Here is a 20,415-nt window from a genome sequence, read left to right on the forward strand (position 1 = left end):
TATTTTGGAAGGATTTCTGTGTTATTTCTGACAGATTTTTCCAGGAGTATTCCAGAACTTCCACAGGCAATCTGTCTTCTCTGCTCTTTATTGCTTTTTACTGCCTGACAGTTTTTTTCCTAAAATCTAGCCTCAGTCTCCCTGGCTGCTCTTTAAGTCATTTTTGCCTTGCCCTATCTAACATCAGCACAAAGAGCTGTTTACCAGTTTTGTGGTTTGGGGCCTTTTTCCTTTCTTTTTTTTTTTCCCCTTCTTTTTTTTTTTTGTTTGTTTGCTTTTACTTTTTTAGTTTTTTAGCAGCATTTTACTTATATCTCTACTTTTTAAAATTTTTTTAACAACCTCAATTCTCACTTGTGTTCCCTAAATCATAAATTTCTTCTGGGTTATCACAAGTTGGTCCTCACTTTTTGGAGGTGCAGTTCTTCAGACTGGATCAAATAAAATGCAGTTGCAGCTTTCCTGGTGCTGAGTAGAAAGATCCTTCTGTGTCAAGCAAAGTAGAACTAATTTATCCATTGCAGTAGGACATTCATCTTTACTGGAGCAGCATGATATTGTTGATGGATTATCCAGCTTGTGATCCACAGTAAGTTTTAATTTTCTACAGAATGGCTACCAATGTCAGTGGTTCTCCATCCCAAGTAGTTAATTTTTCTTGGCTCAGTGAAGTACTTTGCATTTATCCCTACTAAACAAGCACTGTGGCCTCTGAATCAGATCTTTAAATTCATCAAGTTTTCTCTGAATTCTGGTCATTATAAATCCAGTGTATTTATAATTTCTCTGAGGAGGATATTGTCACAGCAAGGGTGTATGTGATGCTATTTTCCAGGTCATTAATCAAAATCCTAAATGTTACCAGACTTAGGAGGGCCTCATCCAGATTGTCACTTGAGGTAACTTTTCATGTCAATAGGAACATTGCTAATCACACCCCAAGCATGTTTTTTCTGAATCACTGTTGCAGCCACTTTGTCTGAATCATGCTTCCATGGTTTGCTCAGAAGATTGATATGTGGAAGGGGATCAAAAAGAGTCCAAAGTACAAATGACATTTGATGCTTTTCCTCTGTCCACAAGGCCTGTTACCTTATCAGGGAAGAAAATTAGATTGCACTGACATGATTGTTCTTGACAAATCCATGTTGGATGTTATACATGTCCTCATTACCTTCCAGGCACTCACAAAGAGTTGGGCTCTTTGTTTCAGTATTTTTCCATGAATTGAAGATGAGCTGATTGGCTTACAATTTTCAGGCTTGCCTTTTTCTTTGAAATGCTTTTTAAAGGTAGACATTACACTGGCCCTTTTCTAGGACTTCCAGTTTATCCACTGTCCTTTTTAAGTTCTCAAAAATAAGCCCTGATGACTTTGAAATTCCCATTTGGCTCTATAAGTACTGCTGGATGAAGTTCATTAGACTCAGCCTGTTTAAAAACATCAACCTTATTTAAGTACTCTGAATATTCTACCTTCCCTATTTGAGGCTCAAGTCTGGCCCTTTGTCAGTGAAATTAATTGTGATAGATACATGATTGTGACTGACCTTATAGTAAAGACTGAGGTGAAAAAAAATAGATATTCATTAGTCTTTTGGCATCATCCATCATGTTTCACTTCTTCCTTAAGGAGCAGAGCAGCCTTTTCCTTGATATCCCTCTTACTGGAGTATCTATAAAGTGGTTTTTGTTACCCTTGATGTCTCTTCATGCATGTGTCTCATGTACACACTTTTTTGGGTTTTTTACTTTTATCCCTACCAGATAGGTAGTTCCTTTGTTCTCTAGGTATTTTTATTCATAAATAATATTCCATATTTCCTTGCATCTTGACCACAGACTTTGAAGTGGTCCAAATAACACAGGGACCAGTTTTCTATGATTAACCTGCTCTTCATCATCTGTCACCTCTCCAGCTGTCTGTTGGCCACAGATGACAGCTGTAGTACATCCACCTTTTCTTTTAGATCCCCAATTCAGAGATTGGACAGTGTTAGCTAAAACCTATTTTTTGGGATTTCCATCAAAAACATCTGCATCACATGTTCATTCTTTAATTACTGCTTCTAGGGAATTTTCTTCAATTAGCACTTCATGCACTGAACATATTCTTTATTGAAGTCATGGAATTATCCATTTTTAAATCCTAGTGACAATTGAAAGTAAGTCAAAAGCTTCATGAAATTATTGCATTTCTTGTCTGTACTGAGATTTTTAATTTTATAGAAATGGAAGTCCCCTTTCCAGAAGCAGAAGTTGGGAAAAGGAAAGGTAGGATGGAAAAGGTGGATTAGGATGAGTAAATGGCTAATATAGAGATACACAAAACAATCTATCTTGTCCATAACAAACTTTATTTGTGACATGGGGGAAAGCCAAAAACAGGACAAGAAAATACCCATCTCTGTGCATCTTCCTTCCAGCAGCAAAAGTCCTAAATATCTGGTCTGCTGGTTTTCCTATTCCTCTAAGCTGCTCTGATACAGGGGTAAAAAGTTCCACCAAATGGATATTGCTGCACTTGCACCCACAGTTTGCCACAGGGAGACCCCTGGGCTTGCTGCTAGCCTTGGATCTGCTCAGAGCTTTGGAAGGAGGCTCCATTGTTTCAGTGATCACACTTTATAACACAGGGCTATTGCTTCTGACGTTTATATTGACTGAGGGGCAGCTTCACCCAGGCCTGGGATTGCTCATAGATCAAAGACAGATTTGCCAGCTGTCACCAACCCTGCCCAATGTAATGAGATGCATTGACAATTATGATACTAAATGCACTGTGATTGTTTATAGATCATTTTTTGATTTAACCAATTGAAGGAGCTATAGTAGCGCTGTGATACAGCAAATATAAAGAGGGAATAAAAGATTTGATTAATATTGTGAACTAATGAGACAGGCTATTTGCTCACAAGGAAACCTGAAGGTTAGTCATTCTTACTCCAACAAAAATCAGACCTTGTGAGATCATATTAGAGTTAATTGAAGAAGGCAAATTCTAAGGATGATGCCATGTGTAGCCCTGTTTATTATATGAGTGGAGCTAATTTGACAGTTTGGATTTCCTCATGTAGAAATGTATTTCTCCCCATATTTGGAGGATGGCATTGAATGTGGCTCTGTCACATTTCATTACTTTAGACTTTACTCTGTTTCATTTCAGTCTGCAGCAGAACTGCTTCTGAAATGGGATTATTGACCCCTGCCATTGATCACACTGCCCCGGCGTGTGTGTGTGTGTGCACAGTTAGCACTACTATCAAAATATGTACATCTGAAGGTAAAAATAATACATGATCTGCAGGGTAAACTATATCTGTGGATCTTCCCATTCTCCTTCTTTTTTACCCCTCCCCCCTCCTTTTTTTCTGGGGCTAGCTTAGTCCATCAGTAGGATGAAAGGAAAAATTGCTACACTTGTGTTAAATTTCCCCTGGGAAAGTAAATTATGGACAAGCCTCCAAGGACAACCCAGAAAGAAAGGGATAAGATATTGATGCACACTGTACCTCTCACTCTTTCTTCCTTGTCCCACAATTGAGCACTCCTTCAATGAAAAGTTACGAGTTCCTTGTTAAATTGAATTTCTCTTCTCCTTGTCTCACAATTTATTGTGACGCTGAAAATTTTATAACTTGGCGAAAACTGGCAGCAGCCCCATTTGTCCCCACAAAAGGCTATCCAGGTTTGAATAGGTTTTGAAACAGAGCTATGAATGCTCACACCTAAAGACAGATAGTCATGCCAGTTCCCAGCTTATTATAGGAAATTTTTTAGTTACTGTCTTTTTTCATCCAGTTTAAGTGTTATATTTCTGGGGGTGTTCAGGGAAAGGAGGGAGGGGGATGGATGGAATATCAGCATGGAAGAGGAAAATTTGGAATGGTGAGTGTGCCAGTCCTTGTGCCAGCATCACTGCAAGCATCACCTGCTGGTTTCTCTAAAGAGGCACTGATAAACCCTGTCTCCTGAATTTCATGCTGTAACATTTTGGTAGTCACCAAAATGGGGTCAGTTTTAAAGTGAGACTTCAAAGATTCATTTCTAACCCTGTTCATGGATACTTTGGTTTGATTCCCAGGTTGAAAAGAATTCTGCTTGGTTTTACTCCAACTAAAATCTGTGTCTTTTTCTCAATATATATTTTAATAGAGGACAAGACATAGAATACTTTAGATTTAAACTTTGTTGGATTTCATCATGATGCCTCTTTTCCTGGACACACTATGCATGGCACCTATTGTATCAAACCTAAATGTTGAAAAGAAATTGCCTTTTCCCCCAGCAGCTTTCTCTGCAGTCATGCAGGGTGCTTAATTCTGGTGAAAGGGAAAGCAAGAAGACTGACATGCTACATGACATTCCAGTTATGGAAGAGAAAAAAAAAGTTAGCAGATTGACAGGCCAATAAAAATACACAGAAGGTTTTTCTCCTTTCCAAGGATGCATGTGTGGGAATGTGAGAGAGGAAAAGGCTGAGGAGGGTGAAATGTAATTACATATAGGCACACACATATAAGCCTATATGTACAGGCAAACATTAATTCAACAGGTAATGATGTCTGTTCAAAATACCTTTTGTCTTTATGTTGGCCAAAACGGGGCAATTTTCAGTGGTCATCATTCTACCTTAAACTGAGCCCACCACTGGTGTGACAAATTGGGAAGAACTTCTGTGTGAGCTGCTGCAAAGCAGTTAAATGATAGAATATTTAAATTGTATTTCAGGTTTGATGTGTTGTTCTGAGCTTACCACATCAAAAAGTCAGGGGTGGTTTGGATGAGCTGACCTTCCTGAGGATGGCTGCTAGTCTGAAGGTACAGAGATTTAAGAAAATTATCCCAGTCCCAAGTGAAGCTGTGGCTTCCTTTCATGCGGGAGAAGATTAAGGATTGGGGTATTTTGTTCCCCACACGTCTTTCCTCCATTTGCAAAATCCCAAAGGCCCATATGTAATCCTGAGAGTAATGTGATATTTACCAGTAGAGAATGGACAGAAGAGGAGGAGGGGTGAATAGCAGAGTGCTGCTGGTGGCATTTGGGGTGCCAGAGGCATTTTTAAAACTAGTACAAGTGGAATGGGTGGTGGGATAAGGATTGGAATAACCAGGTTTAAGAGAAATAAAATTGGGTGCATGTGTGTGTTGTGAGAGAGACAAGGCACAACTGTTAGATAGAAGGATTTTGAGAACAGTGCCTTAAATTATTAGAAACAAATTTTGCTTGGAGTCTGTAAATAATACCAGGACAATCTTTAAAATTGCTGAATACATTGTCCAAATATTCCTTCAAACATGCTTGGAAATGTTGGACTGTCAGTAACAGATAGTAAATAGCCCTAGTGATGCATTCCTTATGATTGCTTCTTCCAGTTAAAGAGTACATTCATCTTTACATGAAGAAGATGAAAGTTTTAGCTATTACAGTATAACACTATATATTGCATATTAGATACATTAGACAGTGACATTTGTAGCTTGTGTGTCTATATAAGTATTTTTCTGTGAATAAAGAGAAAAGAAGTGTTTGAATTCTACTGCCATATGTTTAAGGTTTGTCTCTGGGGTGGTTTTTTTTTCATTTGTTTGGTGTTTTGTGGTTTTTCTTGTTTGTTTGTGTTTTTGTTTTGCTTTATTGTTCAGTTTGCAATACCGTAGTTCATTCTTTTACTCCAACTGTTTTGTTGAAATGTTGGTAGTTTATCGAGGAACTCTTTGAAGATGGCGCATTTTACGTTCATATATACTTGTATGTATGCAACCAAAAACTTGGGAATGAACAATTCCCTGCTTAGAACCCATGACCAGGTGGAGCAAGGACCACCTGAGCCTGCTGCCACCTCAGTTTCTTACCTGGCTGTGGAAGAACTTGTGTTTACTCCCCGTTCTTTGCAGCTCTTGGGAAGGTAATTCCTCCTGGCTTCACTCAGCTTGTGTGGTTAGTCAAGGAATGACATTTAGTCTATAGCAGTGTTTAACATTCCTTGCTCTGTGAGGGGTCTACGTGCAAAAGTTTAAAGGAGAGAGAAATCTGAGAGTTCTTGCACAAATGGTGGTGTTCCTACCTGCCTTTCCAGCCTTTTCCTTGTGCCTGTCCCTCTGAACGCTCAGTGGATTTCCAGGGAGGTGGAGGCTGAGAGGAGGTGATGCTGTGCCCTGTGCAATTTTCCTTTATGGTGATAGGACTTGCTTATTTTGAGGTATTTCTGTGCCTTGTCAAAGATCTTAGTGGCTGCTTTTCAGGTTTTGAACAATTCCAGAATGGTGTCCATCTGAATGCTACAACTCAGAGAGGAACTGTTGAAGAACCTTTTTGTGTGTGCTCTCTTGCACTGTTAAAGTGAATAAATTTTGTCAATCCTTTCAAAAGCATTTCCAGGTATCACTTCTAGACTTGCCTATGGGTGATGACCATGAGATTTATTTTTCTTCACAGATACTGCTCTGTGACAAAGTTCTAAGGAATTACCAATTTTTTTTTTCCATGTTATTCTGTTGGCACCAAGTATAAAGTTGCTGTGAGTGTTTGTCAAATTATCAGGCATTCTCAGTTCTACTGAACTTTCACAGGAGCTGCAGGTGTTCCTGTGTTCCTTAAGGTGTTCCTTAGCACCACCAGACCTGGAGACAATTGTCACCAGTAAGCTCCTGAAAGATGAGAAAATAGTGACAAAGTTTGAGTACTTTGTGAATGCAGTTTTGGTTTCTAAGTTCCTATATCTGAAAAAAAATCTATGTAGGCACAAAGTTGGATTTTTGTGCACTGCACCAGCGTGTTCCAGGAAGTGACTGGAGATCCATCATAGTACAGATGGAATGTCATCCAGGGCTACTTTAGCAGAAGAGCTAATGTGCTGTACCATTGTGTGCATAGAAAAACCAAGGTCTGAAATGCAATGGTCAGGCCATTCTGTGCTTCTGCTAATGATTAGAATCACTCTATATCAGCAAATTGAAAAAATGTATTTAATTCTCCAAAAACTATTTTCTTTGTCATCAGCAATGCCAAGTCTCCTTTTGCCTGACTGGGTTAAGAGCCAAACTGCTCAGCTCTGTCAAAACTCAGGCAATTCTGAGTGGGTGCCAAAGCAGAACTTGCTAGTCTCTAGTCAGCTTTACAGCCACAAAATGCTGAATGAATGGGATACAAGTGGCAGCTGAGGTTCACAACTCAGGATCACAGCTCTGGGTTTCTCTACCAAAATTCCTCCTTATTTCAATTTTATGCCTCCAAGTCCTTTTTTTAGACAGAGTCCCAAGTGATGTAGCTGACATTCCTGTCAGAATATAAGCTCTATCGAGGCAAGATTGTTTCTTTCCTCACTTAAAATGGCATACACATATCTGACTGAAAAGTCTGAACAGATTATTTCTGTGAGGGCATTCTTGAGGGCCAATATGATCATTCATCTTTTAAACAATAACAGTGTGAATATTTATTCTCAGAGGATTTCTTCACTGTACAGCAATCACACAGTTCTGTTTTCTGATCAAATCTGAAGTAGATGTGCAACAGACTTCCATAATGTAATTTACATTCAGTATCCAACTGTGATCTTAGAGCCACCTTCTGAGCATCTCTGTGCTTCATTGTCCCATGGCACACACTCTCAGTGACAAATCCTTTGTTGGCTTGCAGTCTCTTAGGCTGCACAATTTGGCAGCCTGGGTGTACACAGTAGGAGAGGAATATCTAGGTGAGTTACCTGACTTGTGTCTGCATTCCCTGCTGCAGAGTGTAGCTATACACTCAATATTCTCAGTGCAGTGTCTTGAGAGTCTGCCAGGAGCTGAGTCCCAGGATTGTTGTTCTAAGAGGAACAGAGAGCCCAGAAGGTGCTGTCCTCTTCTCTCATTGCCAGGTGAATTGTACTTGCCACTATCAGCATCTCAAAAATACCCATTTACATCTTGGTTGCCAAATCAAGTGGATGTGGCTGTAATCAGCTCTGTGTTTACCCCAAACAATGTGTGTCCTTATTAGTGCCTTTCCAGTCCCCTCAGACATGCTGATATTGATTGAATAAACACGGACAATAATCTCCATTAGCACTAAGCCATGATATGCACACATCCTGTAACCTTGCTGCTGCTGTCAAAAATGCTGCAAGATTCCATTTGCATTCATTGCTGGGATGGAAACCTCACAGGGTGGTTCCCTCAATCTGTCTCTGTATCTCCTTGAGTGTTCTGATCTGGTTCCTCCAGGCTGTCAGGGACCTGCCCTTTGTATCTCTGTTGTGCTTTTCACTGAAGTATCTCAGAGTGGCATCATGATCAACATTAACCAGCCTAGCAGCCATTTAGCCACACACAGCCTCAGCTCTCTGGTCAGGGCAGATCAGACTGAGTTCTATGTCCAAATGAAATTGCAGGAGCAAGCTGGGACAGGGAGAAAGTACCAGAGTGGGAATTTGGCTGGGACACGTTCCATTACAACAGCTCTGGATTACTTAATTACAAGAATGGTCAGGACAGTGATTCTTGCACTGCAGATGAAGGATCAAGTCTCGTAATTTCTAACACCATTTCACAGGCTTAGTTCTGACTCACCTAGTGATTGGAAAATCATGACCTGCTGAGTCATAAATGTCTTAAAAGAAAGGTTTGTTTACTTGTATTTTCAGTTCCATGATGTTCATACTACTCTATCAGTAGGCAGTGTGTGAACAAATAAGATTTCAGGTTTGGCCAAAAAGATGTTGGAAATGGCTCAAATAAAGTGCCTCTATACAATTTTTAGTTTCCTGTTTTTTTTTGTTTTTTTTCCTGGAATAGCACACAAAATACCCACCCATCAAATTCTGAACTGAGCATGTGAGCTATGTTCACTTCTTCCTAATGTGGGAAGCCCTCCCATCCATAAATGAACAGTTAGATGGTTAAGGAAGAATGACAGAGCAAACATGATCTGTTTTCTTTGACTGCACTGTTTGCTATCTGCCTGCCTTTCATGGTTTCTTCATGCAAGTAAAATATTTTGTGAAGCATAAAGCCCTGTGGCAAATCCTAATCTAACCAACAATCAAGAGAATAATTGTATTGCAGGGAATATTCTCATTCTGTATTAGAGAACAAAAGCCTTGCAATTAAGACAACAGAGTATTAATAACACACATTTATCATTCTATATGAGCTTATTATTTCCATTCCTTTGCAAATAGTTCTAATTTATATACCATTCCTTACAAAGTTGTATGTTAATGTGATCTGCATTGCTAGGTTAGTATCTAGAAATATTTTTAGCCTCTTGCACTATAAACTTCTCTGGATTCTTTGAAGGAGAGTGAACAACCTTGAAATTCATGAAACACACCCTTAACTTAGCCTTCCTAACCTGATACTCTCTACTACCCTCTTCCTTGAAGTCCAAGAGCTGGATCATATTTTCATTCTATACCAAGCCAAATCCCTTCTTTTTCCACTTGGTGTTTCTTCTTGCTCCAACCCAGCTCGTTTTGCCCTTCATTCTCAGACATTTCTTGCTCTCAGCTGGCTGTTTATGCTTAGCTGTTCTGGCAGTCCCATGCTCCTGCAGGAGAATCTGTGCCTTTTCCTACACCACCCCATATGTCTGGGCTATTTTTCCTTTCTTGGTCAATCCAGATAAGTTTCCATGCTTGGTTCTCATGCATAATTCCAATGTTACATTCTCCTTTGCTCCCTGAGACAGATGAATTTACTGGGAATGAAGCCATGGCTTCATACTGGTGTCTGTCAGTTAAAGAACCACTGGCTGAATTCAGAGGGGAGAATAACTTGCATATGTTAAAGGGCCATCACTGTTAGTCTGCAGATGTGAGTGCTTCACACAGAATTCTTACCAAAAGAGGTGGCTTTGCTCCATTTTAGCCACAATCCATATGCTTTCCATATGCACCATTCCCCCAATATGTATTTTGTGTGTAGAAAGCTGAGTGGGGGTTGAATGGTTCAAATACTAGTGGGATTTACTCTTAATAATCTCTTTAGAAATGTATAATTTTTTGTTTTGCAAATACTGAGGACTTGAGAGTCAAAAGAGTATTTAAAAATATTGTAAAATCATATATATGAATGTGGCTTGTTTATAACCAATTTTTTGTCTTTCTGTGGCTGTTGCAGTCTAATGCAATTCTCTGGCTAAGATTAAGGGAGTGAGCATGTGAATAAATTAGTGATATTTAAACAGAGGTGTTAATTTGCAATGCATAAGCTGCTCCATAGTAACTGCTTATATGTGTGCTCTGACCTGGTGATAAATGGAAGATGCTGTCAGCTTACACCAGTTAAAACTAGTCCAAAGAGAACAACTCTTCTTCAGAATGACTTGTCTTTTCCCCTTAGAGGGCATTTTCTGAGAGCTGATCATGAAGGAGTGCTGCTACAGACAATGTAAAAGATAATCAAAGATAGAAAATGGAGTCAGAAGTGTGAGAAAAATACTTGCTTGTTGGGTGTAGAATACCATTCATCATAAATGAAATGAGAGAATTTTCCCAGCATGGTTATCGGTTTTGGAGAGTGGAAAGTGTGTAACATCTTTGAGATCAAGCCCTTTTATTTGATCTTCCTTCCACTTGTTTAACTCCAGTTGGCTGGCATTGTTTGAGATAAGATCCAGTTGTTCAGAAGTCTTTCTAGGACTGCTTTAGGTACCCTTGAGTAGCTGAAGCATTCACACTGGCATTGCAAATAGGGAAGAGATCCCCAGGACACCAACCCCAGTCCAAAATGGCAGGGGGAGGCTTGAGAAGGTACACTGGGTAATAAATGAAATATATGGACTTGTATCAGAAAGCTCTATTGGAAAACTTTCATTGCTAAGTTGTTTCTTTTGTTCAGTTACCTGTATGTCAGAATTCACTGGTTTTCTTAAGCAATATTTGTCAGCCATCTGTGGACTGAGGATACAGGCAACTTTCTATTAGAAACAGTTATTAAAGTAAAAAAGACTTTTCAGCAATCACTATTAACCATGTTTTAAATATTTATTGTTCTAACTTGGATTCCCAGACCAACTTTATCTAACTTCAGCCCCTGTGTAAACCCCTGTGTCTTTACCAAGGTGCAGGGTGAATTACAGGTGGGTCATTAGACTTTCCTTCACAATTAGAATTATTTATGCAGCTGTCCCGTCCCAGTTTTCATCACTTATCACTAACTATGCAAATACTCATTATTTCCTACATTCCTACAGTAAAAGAATGTGGAGGTTAGATATGGGCCCACAACAGAAATTGCAAAGAATGAAGATATGCAAGGGAAAGTCAAAGACTTCAGAATATGATATTAAATTTTTATCAATTTATAACCACTTGGAGGAAAAAAAATTAACTCAAGGAATAAAGGGTTATGCCTCTAGAGACACAAGTTCTGTATCAATATAGAGAATGAAGGAGAAGGACAGAAGTAAGGGGTATATATGTTTTTGTTTCATTTCTTGGGAGGTTTTTATACCTTGGAAGACTGAGTTCAAATTTGGGTTTGACTGAGACAAATATAGCAAATATATTTCTGACTTTTCCTTTCCCAAACCAAAACAAATGTTTTGCTCCAGGGTATTTTTGGAAATGTACAATAAATCAGTAGAAAAAGGGAAAAAAATTTAAACACTATCAAAGTGTTCTTAAACATCCATTTCCAGAGAATAATGATATTCTAATGCTGCCACATAATGTAAAAGGAAAATAGGACACTTAGGGAAAGTAGCTTTTGAGAGAAATTTGACGTATTTATTTTGGAAGGAAGAGAGAGGATCATATGAGATTGTTTTATTTTATTAATTTGAATTTATGAGAGCTAATAATTTCTGCATCATTATAGGAATGTGACACAACAGCTATTTTTTTGTGCCCCTCAGAAGTAGACAGTGAAACTTGGGTGGAGTCAGACCCTTCCTCCATTGAACCAAGGGCAGGGGTTTGCAAACAAGGCAATGAGATTTTGGCCCCCTTTTTTGGTTGGTTGGTTGGTTTTTAGTTTAGGGCAGCTCCAAGAGCTCGTTAAACAACTGTGTGTCCCTTCATTCAGCCCCATGCTGGTCTAACCAAATATTGTGATAAATGCGTATTTTTCCATTCATCTTTCATCTGTAAAAATATTTTTTTACATTGCAGGCACATTGCTGATTTGGTCTGTTATTATAACCACCACATTTCTGGCTAAAGGAAACAGAACAGGCTTCAGTAGGAGCTCTCACACTGTTGGGATCTGGAATCATTGCAAATTAAATGGTGTTATGTAAGTTTGCCCTTCAGAAATTTGCTTTGGGAATTTCTAAATCCAAATAAAAAAGTCCTTTGTTGCCAGTTAATGGAAAAGTTGCCACCAAATGATATAAAGTACATGCTGTTAGGTATTAGTGCACAGGCTCCACAATGTTACTAGGGGGCTAGAAAAGCTGGATTAGCTATCTTTTGGGAATTAATTTGTTTATATCACTAAGTACGTGGTCAGCCATACAGCAGTGTGATTAGCTGCCATGGATTTCTGTTGGCACAGGATCACTTTTACCCTGTCATGTAATTATTGTATTTTAGACAGGTTAGCAAAGGAGAATTCTTAGCCTGTGGTTACTTACTCTCCACTATCTTTTAGGGGAGAAAAAAAAAAAAGTAATACCTCTTTCCACTTTTATAATCTCCCATTACAGCAAGTGTTCTCTATCTCAGAAAATATATAAAGACCAGATTTTGCCCTCTGGACACCTGCAACTTAGTGGTCAATCTGTAAAGCTCCTCTTAAGTAACAGAGAGTTCTCAGTATTTTTTTGTCCTTCAACTCTGTTCCATTTTAAGGATAAGGATCTAAGTATCTGAGTAGAAGCAAAATGAACTACAAAATGAGCCATGGCTGATACTTTTGTTCTCTGAAGTCTGGATTAGTATAACTTTGTTTGGTTTTCTCACGTATTATGGGCAATTTGTCAAGTAGATAACATTAGTGGAATTGTAGTTTTAAAACACTTCTGATCACAATCTATTTGTCTGCAATAGGAATGTGAAAAAAGTTGTAAATTGGTTATTACCCTGAGTGCAATTTCAATATAAAAAAATTCCTCTTAAAGGGAGACAGAAAAATGAGAACTTAAATCAATGAGAAGGTGTGTGCTGACTGTTACAAGCATCAGGTCCTGTTGGTTTCTATGTTATTTTCTGTGGAGGATAAGAAGGATCACAGCCCATTCTCTTGCTAAATAATAGGTCCTGAATTACTGAGCCTGCTCTGTCCCAGTGTATGAACTGCCTGCAGTAGCCTGGGGCTTGTTTCCTGCAGCAGGAGGAGGGAAAGCAAGGACAAAATTGTTATTGATGATTGGCCAAACTCATCCCTAACAACACAGTGTCAGGGACACCATGTTGGAGACTAAAGCTTTATATATGTCTAATTTGACCTTGCCATGTGTTGTGCACAAAACCAGGTCCTCTTGGGTGTGAATTGTAATCCTCTTTAAAAGGACGAGGTGATGTCTGAAGAACAAAGATATGGATGTTAATGTAGGACCTACACAATGAATAATTTGTTTATTACTGAGCACAGTGGAGTATCCTGAATATATGGTGTCCAGGGCTGCCTGAATCCTATAGCATATTGTGTGTACAGTATTCTGCACAGCCTGGCAAATGTTAGTGAATTCAGTAGCACTTCTGTGGCAGTAATGACATGTAACCATCTGTGATTTCGCACCTGCAGAAGCCAGTGTCAGCTGTTGAAGTTCAGCAGCCCTGGCTTTGCATGAATTTATTGCCAAAAACCTCGCTCATTTACTAGCCATGGAATTCAGATAACCCTTTCAGTGATCTTAAAGCTCTTGCACATTATATGGCAAAACAACAGTTCAGAGAGAAAATCTCTACCAGGGAGACTCTCAGTGCATTCTGTTTGTACATTGCAGTGCTTTTATAGAGCAAATAGGAATTTTACCTAAAACTGGTAGCACTGCTGGTCCTGGGACACTGCTTGGTGCTCTCACTGCTGCTGTGGTCTTTTCATGCAGGCACTGGATGAATGCACCCAGGGAGAAAAGCTCCTCTCTGAAATGTAGAAAGGGAAAAGGTAAACAGAGGCACAGAACAGTGAGCTGGCATTACAGGCTGTACTGCAGCACCATGGGGAATTCAAGATTAAAATCTCTCTCTCCATTTTCCCACCAGTGCCTTAAACACTACTTTATACCATCTGTCATGAAAATGAACAGGATTGGCTGCTTTCTTCAGATTCTGCTAGCAGGCACTCACATGAAATGATTTTATATAACTAACTGCAGAATAAATAAAAACTTTGTTTATTCTACTAGCAAGAGTAGTTCTATTAAATGGGAACAGATATCAGCTGTTTCTAACCAGAATGTGTGCTGAGCTTGGTATTTCTCACACGACTACCCAGATTCATCACAGATGTCATTGTATTACTTTCTATATCCTTTTACAAAAGATTTTTGTGGAGATATGCAGACTTTATGGTTGGCAAAAACACCATCATCCTTTTCACTTCAGTCCTACTGCACAGGCAAAATATGCAATGAGGGGATGACAAGGACTGTGGGATGATGGAACATGACACGTGGCAGATCATTCAGTCTCTATGCCACACTTATGGGGCAAGTGCTTTGGATTTTAAGGTGGATAAAAAAAGAAAAAGTATTTTAGTATCTTGCTAACATTTCCCGTCTTCAAAACCTGTTTGTTTTGTCTAGAAAAGTATTTTGCTATGAGGAACATGAAGAGGTTACTTTAAGCCAAATTTTTTTTTTTAAGTCACATCAGATACAGTCCAAAGCGTTCTTCTTTCATGTGGGACAATTAAAAAGGTTCAAAGACAATTATAATTTTTGAGTAGTGAATGAATCAAAAAATATTAGTTGCAAAAATTGGCCTAATGTAATGGCAGTTTCCTACATGATGACAAATTTAATAGCTTTGCCCAACTTACTGACATCAGATAAATGATCATTTTTCCTAATTCCTGCTATTATGTGATTTAAAGAAGAAACATAGATTTCCAAGAACACACAAAATGAATGAATGATTTTCTTTATCGTGGAGACTGGGGGGAAATCAATTTGTTTAATAATAGTTGGGTAAAAAATGATAATGGTTTAAATGATGTTAGTCACAGCCTTTGAAGCTGTGCTGCTTCAGCTGCAGAACAGAAAATGATCTATGGCCTTTGGAGGGGCAGAAAATATAGAAGTGAAGAGCCAAGAGAAAGCCACATCATGCTGGGAAAAAGCCAAGAGAACTCATGGAAAGGTAATTATAAAGAATCCACACTAACTTATTTAAATCTGTATCTGTTCCTTTAGCCCTAATTAGGTTGTTTGCAGTGCAAGATCTTACATGTAGAACTATTAAAAATATGAAGAGTTTTGTAAACCTGTCAAAAGGGGAACAGCCCCTTAGCTTTTAGAATTAGGAAAATAAATCCCTTATCTTGTGAGCTAGAGTATCAATGCATTTAGAGAGAGTATACTAATAGACCACGAGCTTGGAGTCTTAATTAGTAGCTAACTCTGTTGATGAAAAGACTCATTACTAACACCTAAGAACTGGATCCTATTGACAATTTGTTTCTAGTACCATAAGTTATAACTAAAACTTTTTTCTGTTGTTATCACAGAGCTTTACATCTCAAAGTAAAGATCCTAATGGATGTAATGAGTATTTACAGCTTAAACAATAAGAGTGCATAACCTCTAGAATCAATGTAATTAAGGGAAATCAATAAAATAGCAAAATCTCAATGTGTCAGCATTTAACCAGGAGTTGGTAGGGCCAGTACCATGCAACATGTCTTCAAACTGAATTTTTCCTCTGCTTGTGGTATGGTGGCCATTGCTTTGCACGTGGCTGTAAGGTAAAATGAAAACCATGCTATGGTACTGTGAGTGCATTTATTTGGTAGAAATAACATTATGACTTTCCATAGTGCATTTGTTGTATTAAAACTGTGCAAGAGCCAAAGATCTCTGCTGAGGGAAGTCAAAGGGCTATGTAGCTTGCATTCTGAACACAAATTTCTTATAATAATTGAAGTTTTTAAGGAAGGCTGGAACTATATAGTTTTAAATACTTCAGCAATCTTAATGTTTGCTGCTAGTTTTACTTCTGTATGTAATAGTGAGCAATTTGTTCTTGATCTAGTTCTGCTGTTATTGAATTTAGAAAATGTTCCTGTAGGGAATTTTCTGGACCTGCTTGCTGCATCTCACTTTGTGTCCTGGCCTTTTTGTTTCTTTTCATTCTCTGAAGTCTACTTCTTAACTTTCATAATGCATATTTTTCATGTTCTGTGCCATTTCCTACAGTGTTTTAGGTCACTGAAGAGCTTGGGATTTCCCCAGGTTTGTCTCTCACTAAAATGAGCACGCTTCTTGCGTGCTGCCATAAATTGGACTTGTGTCATTAACAGGTTTACACTTGCTTCCTGTGCTATCTAACCCTGTGGCTCACTGAGGATATTGGTCTTGAAAGTAGGCCTTTATTTGTCTTTATTTTACTCTTCTCTGCCTTTCCCTTCTCAAAAAGAGGTCATCTGATCAATGCTTCCTTTCACTGCCCTCTTCTTTTCTGTAGGGTTTAATCAAACCCCAGACACCTTTCTACACATAATTTTTTCAAGCCTTGCTGCTAAAAAAAGGTTTTTATTAGTTGTTTAACACATCCTGTTCCTCCTGCTTATTTCCTACAAGCCTTGCATTAGCATATACATTCATCTCACACCTACTGTTGTTTTTTGGCTTGGACATAATGAGATTCCTGCAAAGAAATCCACAACTCCTTTCTGGCAGTTCCTAGAATTTCATGTCAATCTACATGATTACACAATTGGACAAGGCCAGGCAAAAAAGGATAAACTTGGAAGTTATTCTTTTTCATGACTAATGTACACAATAATAGAAGAAATCTAATTGAGATGGATAAAAAAGAAATTACACGGTACTATTTTTTTAGAGGCAGAAAAAACCACTTAGTTGCTGTTGCCTGTGTAGGCATTGACTTTTAGAAGGAACTAAGTAGTAATGCCATTCCTTCTTCCTCTTGTGTCTTGAACAATGGCTTTTGTGTAACGAGATCAAGGGTTAAGTTGAATCAATTATCACCCACTTTTTGTCCTTTCCTTAAATACTTCTTAGTCACTTGCTCTGAAAAGGAAGTCAAGAGGCAAACAGCTGAATTTATTCCTAGGTGCCATGAAACAATTGGAGGGTAAATCCTTTCCTCATATTTTAAGCTTTCCCCAGCCCTTTACTAGAAGAGAGCATTGTGGTTGCTCTCCAAGTCAGAGTTATTTGAGATGAATAGTGCTCAAACAGGATATAAAAATAATACTCTGTGAGATAATGAGGTAATCGGAAAAAGTTAATGCAATGCAGTTGAAACGAGTGATCCAAGAAAATTGGACAAAATTGTTTCTTGATATGACTCATGTAACTCATCAGACTGCTAAATATCCAGGTTTTCTTTTAAACATCTTCAGTATTTACAGAAATAAAATTAATATACTTTTAGCTAACACATAAGCATCAGTAATATAAACCAGATCAAGCACAATAAATTCAGTGGGCCAATTGCAGGGCAGAACCACAATCACTTTGCATTTATTACCTACACAAGTATTTAACATAACTTCTAAGTAAGATTATCTCAAGTTTTCAACAAGAAGGCAAAATGAGAGATACAACCCAAAAAAAGACTTTCTTCATAACACTGTCGACATGCACTCCAAATGAGCACCAAAATAAATAGTTTCATGAAACCTTTCAATATTTTAATAAGTCAAAATACACTTTTCTGACAGTATAATTGCTTTTCATACTGGGCCTTAAATCTCCACTACTATAAAAGAATAATGCTACAGTAGATCATTTGTGAAAACTTAATGAAAACTGAGTTAGTGAACCTCGGAGCCAGTAGACCTTGAAATTCACTTTCAAAAACTAATTTGCAGTAAATGTATGAGAAACATATTTAGACATGATAAACTTTCAGTTCTCTGTTAGCTAGGTGTAGAAGTTTATCTTGATCAACTATTTTTTCTTTTAATTAATCATTCATGGAGATAGCCAAAATGTTGTGGGTTGCATGTCCACTAGTGACACTTATCCAGCAAGAGCAAATTTATTTTTCTTAACTTGCATAAATAAAGTAATATACCAAATTGTGGTGTTTCAGTAGCCTTTGATTTCTGCATCTCATTGATTACTGAAGATCCATAGGGTATCTTGATTATAACTTCTACAAGTCAAAAAATATAAACTGTGTTGGAAAGCAGTAAGATTTTAGAAGCTCTAAGCACTGATTTTATGTGGACATAAATGCTTCACACTGCCATCAGTCTATATATGAAATTGTAAGCAACACAGTCAAGAGATCTTTCACATTCTTGCTTCAACATGCTTCTTCTTCTGGAGCTGTTGTGTTGCAGGGAAATGAAAAGGGAGTTTCTGTGGGAGATCCATTGATAAAGGATAGCACATGATTGCATTGCACCAACCTATTTTCCATTAAACAAGAACAGGTTACCTCAGAAATGTTTGTGCTCATGACTTCTGCAGTAATGCAACCTCTTAAATGAGCCTCCTACCTCTGAAATCGAACTGCACTCTATTAAAAAAAAAAAAAAAGAAATGTGCAATTTCAACCCTTATCTCGATTTTCTAGGGCTCAAGGTGAAATAACTCTAGCCAGAGATGTCTGACTCTCTGACTGGCAACTGGGCACACATTTTCTATGTTTCCTCTAACTGCTAATTCCTCAGCTCCTTCCAGGACTTGCCTCAGCTGCCCCTGCAAATTGCAAAGCATGGAGTGAAGGCATTGCTGGTGTCAGAGGGATTAATCTCTGGTTCACTGGGAATGGGTTGCAGATGGGTTATGTGGGGTTTAGCACAGTAAGGTTCCTGTTCTTGGAATAAAAAAAATATGCTTAGAAGATGCTACTGTGGTTAAGTACTTACGTCAGCTTTCAAAATCCCTTTGGTAGTTCTGAGAAAGAAATTAAAGCCAAAGGACCCTGGAAGTCCAGGTTTACAGTCCAATAGGTTTCCATGGCAAACTTTCTGCACATTTGCTTTCTCAATAGTTTTTCTAAATGTAGGAGGATTCAATCATTGGATTACCAGAGGAAGAGAAGGAAAGCACAGATATGTTAGTTTTGTTACAAGAAAATCAAGTTCTGTTTAGCTTGGCTCACTGATAAACAGAAATTATTAGATTTCATTGTCTGATCCATTGCAAAGCTTTCAGTTCTGATAATAATAAATAATGGTGAACAGTCACACAGCCATTGCCATCAATAACTCAGCCCTGCCTAAAGATGAATAATATATATTTAGCCTGATTTTAAAGATGGAGTAAACAAGATTAATGCTTTTCCCATGGTCACAGAGGAAGATAATATAAAGAGTAAGTTGTTTCTCAGACCCATTCCTCATCCACAAAGTCTTCATTAATTTCTTGCTTAAAGCTGAAATGTGCTCTAAGATACTTTGGCATATCCAGGTGCAATAGGTGATTTCTTGTTCTCCTATAACCCATTGCATCTCTATCAGTTAACTTGAATTCTACCATCTACTTAGAACTGTGGCTGAAATTTCTGCTGAGAAATTTCTTTTTGAATGACAGCTGGCAGCTCTTCCACCAGTCAGTGCAGGAGCACACTGATCAGGGAGAGTCTCGTGTCCCTGTTTCATTACAGTGCTGGGGTGGGATGGTTTGTAGCCCAGTGATCCATTCCTGTTCCCATTGAGGCCAGTGAAAAAATTCCATTGTACTGAGAGGCAGCAAAGCCTGACCCCTGGGTTCAGGCCAAAAATATGTGTGAATATGTTTACTTTTATCATCAAGTTCCTCCTCCCTATCCCTGCATGTCTTTAAGGAGGTGAATAGAAGCTGGTTTAGTGAAATGAAGCTGAACCATCTCGGAGTAAAGTGCTTAATATTTACAACAATAAAGCATTGTGGGTCCAAGTCATTGCTTTGTAATAATAAAGGGAAAAAAAAAAAGTGCACACAAATGCATTACTTGCCAAATCATCCAAGGCTGGAGTGTTCCTTTCTCTTTCTTAATTGGATAGATAATGCCCTAATCTGTTTGGTATTGTTTCACTTCTATCTATCAGTTGCTTAAAAATACTGAAACAAGGTTATCACAAAACTCCAGATTTGCCCAGCTTTGTAGTCCAAATGGAAATAATTTACTGAGAATGCTTTTCCAATCACTGTTCTTTAATTGGCTCAAGCGGAAATAAATGACACAGATCATTTGGAGTTTCTGCGGAACTTTGCAGTGAGAGGTATGCCATGGTGATAAAGTGGGTATGATTGAGTAGGATGTGTTTTTAAAAAGGTATCAGCAGGATGCTATGGTGGCCTCCCACTTCAGGCTGCCATGGAACTCTCCTGTCAGCCTTTGCCCACTGCTGCTCACA

At 38.3% G+C, this 20,415-nt stretch overlaps 1 protein-coding gene across 1 annotated transcript in view; it reads left to right on the forward strand.

Moving 5' to 3' along the window:
* Nucleotides 1-20,415, forward strand: part of AGBL4 (AGBL carboxypeptidase 4) — a gene marked incomplete at both ends in the record, with an annotated part of 878,788 nt that overhangs the window by 368,407 nt on the left and 489,966 nt on the right. The window lies entirely within an intron of this gene.

The sequence above is a fragment of the Fringilla coelebs genome (assembly GCF_963513975.1).
Source record: "Fringilla coelebs genome assembly, chromosome: 9".
Classification (NCBI taxonomy): domain Eukaryota; kingdom Metazoa; phylum Chordata; class Aves; order Passeriformes; family Fringillidae; genus Fringilla; species Fringilla coelebs.